At 37.8% G+C, this 7,580-nt stretch overlaps 1 protein-coding gene across 4 annotated transcripts in view; it reads right to left on the bottom strand.

Moving 5' to 3' along the window:
• The window catches only part of MMUT (methylmalonyl-CoA mutase), a 212,893-nt gene that overhangs the window by 152,267 nt on the left and 53,046 nt on the right, over positions 1-7,580 (bottom strand). The gene's annotated exons all lie outside the window — the stretch shown is intronic.

Genomic DNA, 7,580 nt, shown 5'->3' with positions numbered 1-7,580 from the left:
TGTACCTTTAAAGGGACATTCAACACACATTGTCAGCTGTGCAGTTAGCGACCTTCATATCTGAGATGTTTGTAATGAATAATGCAGCTTTACTTTGTTAAGTGAGTGAGTTGTTTTAGGTTTATTTTTATTTTCCCTATTTCTCTGTCCCCTAGAACAAAATGACCCTCACTAACCAATCACAAACTAATACACATATATAGGACTTGAGCTTGAAATGTTGCTTGTACATGTGTAGTTATAGAAAGAAATAGGGCCAGCCCTACCCTCTTCTCTTCCCTTAAAGGAACATCAAACACCTAGTAATTACAACATGTTTCTGCTGTCTTCCAATAGATAAACATATTGGCAGAGTCTGGATGTTATTAGAATAGCTTAACACCTTGCTTGCCTTAAAGGGACACTGAACCCAATTTTTTTCTTTTGTGATTCAGATAGAGCATGCAATTTTAAGCAACTTTCTAATTTACTCCTATTATCAATTTTTCTTCGTTCTCTTGCTATCTTTATTTGAAAAAGAAGGCATCTAAGCTTTTTTATTAGTTCAGAACTCTGCACAGCACTTTTTTATTGGTGGATAAATTTATCCACCAATCAGCAAGAACAACCCAGGTTGTTCACCAAAAATGGGCCGGCATCTAAACTTACATTCTAGCATTTCAAATAAAGATAGCAAGAGAATGAGGAAAATTTAAATATAGGAGTAAATTAGAAAGTTGCTTACAATTTCATGCTCTATCTGAATCACGAAAGAAAACATTTGGGTTCAGTGTTCCTTTAATTGTTTTTCAAGAAACAAACTCCACCCACCATTTATATTATTTGGAGGAGCCCATCCTGACTTGAGTCTGTAGATAGCAGGACATACCACTGCCATTCTGTTAACAAAATCGCCATTGTTTAGCTTTAGCAGAAAAGACAAGATTATAGACTACAAATCAGTGAAAGGTGTGTGGTAAGGTTAAGCTTATAAAGTCTGCCATTTGTTCTTTCAGTTTTTAGGAGTAGAAAATCCGTGATATTCAGATTTAAAAGATAGAAAAATTAGAAAAATAAATAAGTTGTTTTACTATGTATAATTAAAGGGATATTAAACCCCAAAAAATATTTTGTGATTCAGACAGAGCATACAATCTTTTAAAAGTTTCCAATTTACTTCTATTATCAAATTTATTTTGTTCCCATGGTATTCTTTGTCAAAGAGATACCTAGTTGGGATAGACCGATATATTGGAGCGGCCGATTTTTAGGGCCGATATTTTAAATTTCTGAAATATCAGTATTGGCCAGAAACTTGCCGATATTATCAATATGGAGCAAAACAAAAGAAATTTAGCTCTGTGTACTTCAGGGAAACTATGTAGTTTTAAGTGACGCAAATCATCACACAAATCATCTATAGCACATAGAAGCTGGACATAGCATCTAATAATAAATAGCACTGCTAACATAGTCCAAGCCCAGGTGTTCCTGGGAGCTCAGTTACCAACTACCAATGGCAGGCCTGTAGATGGACTTGCATAAACAAACATATATGATTTGTGAGATGAAAAATGTGATCTTTAAGTGGCACTTAAAGCTACATAGTTTCCCTGAAGTACACAGAGCTAAATTACTTTTTGCTCATAGGGGTCAGCAATACATAAAATCAATCTGCTTACTAATTGCTGTCACAATAAACCATTATTTGTTGACTTCTGATCAATTTTACACATTTGCAAAACGTTTCACTAAAGCTGCTATATTTGACAATTTTTTAATTTAAATATTTTATTTTCCCCTTTCATGGGCATAGAAAAAAAACATTTTTAAAAAAATGATAGTTCAGGCACATCAATTAAATGTCCACAACAACAAACCTTGAGTAGAAAGCAATGCAGTATAGGAAACTAGTATCAATATTCTCTAGCAGTGGATAGCAATGCTCTGACCATTAGGTGGCGCTGTTACACATGTATAAAACTGCCTATAATTGACATAATAAAGAAACTTAGTCTACTCCTCAGTACCAGGAAAGGTATTTGCAATCCAGTAAATATTGCAAAGAAATAAATCTAGCACTGATATTCCAGCATGTCCTTTCTTTCTCTGTCAAGTGGCAGTATATATGTATATATATATATATTTTTACTTTACTTTTAACCATTATTTGTAAAGTTTACCAAGTGAGCGTGTTTTTAGTGAAGTGGCAGCAATATATGAAAAAAACAGAAGCCGTTTAACAGGAGAACATGCTGAAATGTTATGCTTTCTGCACTATAATGTTTTCTACTTAACTGAGAGTACTGAAGAAATTGTGCAGTATCTAGCTTTGCAGTAGTGACTTAAATTTAATTTTATATCAGTGTGCAGTTTAAAAGGGATTTATGCCATTTTCTATGTTTTGGGAAGAAATTTAATAAGTTAATTTTCAAGCACTTTATTTTTCCCAGTTGTTTACTTTTAATGTCTAAAACTTTTAATAAGCATGTTCAGTTTATACCAGATTTGTGTAGAAATTGTGTTGATTTTTTAAAACTTTAAAAGTACAGAATATCGGCCCCTGTTATCGGTCTAAAAGGTGGTCAATAATTGGTATCGGTATCGGCCTAAAAAAAAATGATATCGGTCTATCCCTAATACCTAGGTAGGCACTACATGGCAGGAAATAGTGCTACCATTTAGTGCTCTTGCAATTGGATTATATTATTGCAAAACTTCTGCTGTATAGTGCTCCAGACACGTGCCCACTCCAGAGCTAACGTCCCTGCTGTTCAATAAAAAAACATAATTTATGCTTACCTGATAAATTTATTTCTCTTGTAGTGTGTTCAGTCCACGGGTCATCAATTACTTATGGGATATATTCTCCTCCCCAACAGGAAGTTGCAAGAGGATCACCCAAGCAGAGCTGCTATATAGCTCCTCCCCTCACATTTCATATCCAGTCATTCGACCGAAACAAGACGAGAAAGGAAAAACTATAGGGTGCAGTGGTGACTGGAGTTTTAATTAAAATTTAGAACTGCCTCAAAAAAGACAGGGCGGGCCGTGGACTGAACACACTACAAGAGAAATAAATTTATCAGGTAAGCATAAATTATGTTTTCTCTTGTTAAGTGTGTTCAGTCCACGGGTCATCCATTACTTATGGGATACCAATACCAAAGCTAAAGTACACGGATGATGGGAAGGACAAGGCAGGAACATTAAACAGAAGGAACCACTGCCTGTAGAACCTTTCTCCCAAAACCAGCCTCCGAAGAAGCAAAAGTGTCAAATTTGTAAAATTTTGAAAAGGTATGAAGTGAAGACCAAGTTGCAGCCTTGCAAATCTGTTCAACAGAGGCCTCATTCTTAAAGGCCCAGGTGGAAGCCACAGCTCTAGTGGAATGAGCTGTAATTCTTTCAGGAGGCTGCTGTCCAGCAGTCTCATAGGCTAAACGTATTATGCTACGAAGCCAAAAAGAGAGAGAGGTGGCCGAAGCCTTTTGACCTCTCCTCTGACCAGAATAAACGACAAACAGAGAAGAAGTTTGCCGAAAATCTTTAGTTGCCTGTAAGTAGAACTTCAGGGCACGGACTACGTCCAGATTATGCAAAAGACGTTCCTTCTTTGAAGAAGGATTAGGACATAATGAAGGAACAACAATCTCTTGATTGATATTCCTGTTAGAAACAACCTTAGGTAAAAATCCAGGTTTAGTACACAGAACTACCTTGTCTGAATGAAAAATCAGATAAGGAGAATCGCAATGTAAGGCAGATAACTCAGAGACTCTTCGAGCCGAGGAAATAGCCATCAAAAACAGAACTTTCCAAGATAAAAGCTTAATATCAATGGAATGAAGGGGTTCAAACGGAACACCCTGAAGAACTTTAAGAACCAAGTTTAAGCTCCACGGAGGAGCAACAGTTTTAAACACAGGCTTAATCCTAGCCAAAGCCTGACAAAAAGCCTGGACGTCTGGATTCTCTGCCAGACGTTTGTGTAAAAGAATAGACAGAGCAGAAATCTGTCCCTTTAACGAACTAGCGGATAAACCCTTTTCTAAACCTTCTTGTAGAAAAGCCAATATCCTAGGAATCCTAACCTTACTCCATGAGTAACTCTTGGATTCACACCAATATAAATATTTACGCCATATCTTATGGTAAATTTTTCTGGTAACAGGTTTCCGAGCCTGTATTAACGTATCAATAACCGACTCCGAAAAACCACGCTTTGATAGAATCAAGCGTTCAATCTCCATGCAGTCAGCCTCAGAGAAATTAGGCTTGGATGGTTGAAAGGACCCTGAATTAGAAGGTCCTGCCTCAGAGGCAGAGACCATGGTGGACAGGCCGACATGTCCACTAGGTCTGCATACCAGGTCCTGCGTGGCCACGCAGGCGCTATCAGAATCACCAATGCTCTCTCCTGTTTGATCCTGGCAATCAGTCGAGGTAGCAACGGAAATGGTGGAAACACATAAGCCATGTTGAAAACCCAAGGGGCTGATAGTGCATCTACCAGCACCGCTCCCGGGTCCCTGGACCTGGATCCGTAACAAGGAAGCTTGGCGTTCTGGCGAGATGCCATGAGATCCAGCTCCAGTTCGCCCCAACGAAGGATCAGTTGAGCAAACACCTCCGGGTGAAGTTCCCACTCCCCCGGATGAAAGGTCTGGCGACTTAGAAAGTCCGCCTCCCAGTTCTCCACGCCTGGGATGTAGATAGCTGACAGGTGACAAGAGTGCGACTCTGCCCAGCGAATTATCTTCGAGACTTCCAACATCGCTAGGGAACTCCTGGTTCCCCCTTGATGATTGATGTAAGCCACAGTCGTGATGTTGTCCGACTGAAATCTTATGAACCTCAGTGTTGCTAACTGAGGCCAAGCTAGAAGAGCATTGAATATTGCTCTTAATTCCAGAATGTTTATTGGGAGGAGTTTCTCCTCCTGAGTCCACGATCCCTGAGCCTTCAGGGAGTTCCAGACTGCACCTAGTAGGCTGGCATCTGTTGTTACAATTGTCCAATCTGGTCTGCGAAAAGTCATTTCTTTGGACAGATGAACCCGCGACAACCACCAGAGAAGAGAATCTCTGGCCTCCTGGTCCAGATTTAGTAAAGGGGACAGATCTGAGTAATCCCCATTCCACTGACTTAGCATGCATAGTTGCAGCGGTCTGAGATGTAGGCACGCAAATGGCACTATGTCCATTGCCGCGACCATTAGGCCGATTACTTCCATGCACTGAGCCACTGATGGGCTTGGAATGGAATGAAGGACACGGCAAGCATTTAGGATTTTCGATAACCTGGACTCCGTCAGGTAAATCTTCATCTCTACAGAATCTATAAGAGTGTATAAATTAGAGTCTAGGGAGCGCCTCAAATTGGGCAGGGATATATGCACATAAAACTTAGATGGGTGTTTAGAAAATATTTCACAGGTTTATTCATACAAACACGATAAAAACAATTAAAAAATATAAAAAACTTTCATGGATCCATGAGTACAATAAAAAATATATGAATAAAACCTTATAGCAGGTATAGAAACACAATATTCAAAAATTGTCTAAAATACGGATACTAAAAACATATAATACAATATAATTAACGATTCCTAAATATAGTAATTATGTAAACAGTGTGTAGTGTCTCCAATGTATTTAAGACAGTCCCTGGTATTAGGGTAAATAGTTCCAGGTTCCTTGGGGACAATTCTGCCCTATGGTGAGTCGATCCTAGGAAGTATAACTGTGAAGGTGTCCAAGAAGTATGACTTAGTGAAGGGTGATGAAAAAATGTGGAAAAAAGAAAAAAAAAAGTAGAAAAAATGTAGAAAAAGATGTTCTAGTGCTGTGATCAGTGGTTATAAAACTCAGATCCAAAAAAAATATATATATTTTGTGACAAAAAAATATATATGTGAGAAGTGAATAAGTTCAAAAAAGTAAAAAATAATCGTATTAATGTTCCAATTCCAAAATCCAAACAGATTTATATTAAAAAATCAAAAATAGAAGCAAATAAGATTCCCAGTGTACCTGTGGAATATAAAACAAAAACAAATAGTGCAATAACGTTTAGGAAATCCTTAATATAAATGAAATGAGGCTTACCATCAATAGCCAACGCGTTTCGGCCCTTCCTTGGGCCTTTTTCAAGACTGTATTGTGGTAAGCATAACTAGGCCTCTTTTTATACTATGGTGCACCTATCACAGAGCACCAAAATTGCGCCAAAAAATGTTCACCTTTGACCCGGAAGTGATACCTTCCTATACTTCAAAATGTTTTAAGTATAATTATTTTCATTTTATTTTTATTTGGTTTTTGGGGCCAATTTATGGGTTGTTACTCGATTCCTCTCTAAGCTGAATAAGGAAAAGTAGGGAGGCGAATTTTTCATCGCCGGAATCGCCGAAACCGGAAGTGCACTTCGCATGTTGGTGTCACTTCCGGTTCGTGATTAGGGGCCAATGTCGTAAGAAAATGCTTCTAGACTGGCATATGCTTACAACTGACTATGGTGTCTTGGTTTGTACATTTATTCTTGTTTGGTCCCAGGGGGGTGTTGTTCCTTATGTCATTTCGGCTAATATGCATTACCGGAAATGACGTCACCACCGGAAGTGGAGTACCAGTCTCCTTGTGACCGGAAATGACGTCATAACCGGAAATGGTGTTCCGGTCTATGTTTGACTCTGGGTATTTTTCAGGGGTTTGTAATACTGACTTGTGGAATCCTTAGTAAAATATTGTACATATATTCATTATGGTCAAAAAAAAAAAAACGTATGTGTGTTAAAACAGTCAGTGAGATAATTTACATAGGTGAATTGGTAAAACACTTTAAAAATTGAAAAATATAAAACAAGTCTGTTTTTAAGATGCATAAGCGGGCACTTATTTAAAAATCTCTCATTGGGTCTCAAGTGGATTACTTTAGATCAGAGGTGTCAGAAATCACTATTCCAGTTAGGTGCCTAATTAGTGTCATATTTTGAGAGATGAGGATTTCTCTGGTCCATATATTGATAAAATGGGTTCCCTCAACATCAGGTGTTTCTCTGTGTGGAATCCTCCCAATAAGTGGGGCTCTATATTATCACATCAGGAAGAATTGATGGGGACATTTATAAAATATTATAAAAATATATATAACAAGGAGTTTAAAAACATTTTTTAAAACATCTTTTAAAACATCATCAAAAAATCGTGGGGAGGTGGATAATAAAAGATTATATAAGGTTATAAAAGATTGGGGCTAAAATTGAAGGGGAGTTGTATCATGTACTAATTAGGTAAACTAGTCTATTACGCTAGTGTGAAAATACATGCTAATAATAGATCTTTGTTTCCTATAGCGCATGTCTATTTAAGATTAAATAAATGTGACAAGTCCTCCTTGTTATTCAGACCCCTGGGGTGAAGGCAGTCTAGATAGAATATCCACCTAGATTCTTCTATAAGGAGTTTTTTCTCTTGATCTCCCCCTCTCCAACTGGGGTTTACTAGTTGGATGCCGCAGTATTTGAAATCTTTCTTGTTTCCCTGATGTTTTCTAGTGAAGTGTTTGTATAGTGGAGTCTCTGTACTCTTATTTTT

Source organism: Bombina bombina, chromosome 4, assembly GCF_027579735.1.
Source record: "Bombina bombina isolate aBomBom1 chromosome 4, aBomBom1.pri, whole genome shotgun sequence".
Classification (NCBI taxonomy): domain Eukaryota; kingdom Metazoa; phylum Chordata; class Amphibia; order Anura; family Bombinatoridae; genus Bombina; species Bombina bombina.
Note: the sequence above shows the minus strand (reverse complement) of the source record. Positions and strands in the feature narration are given on the sequence as shown.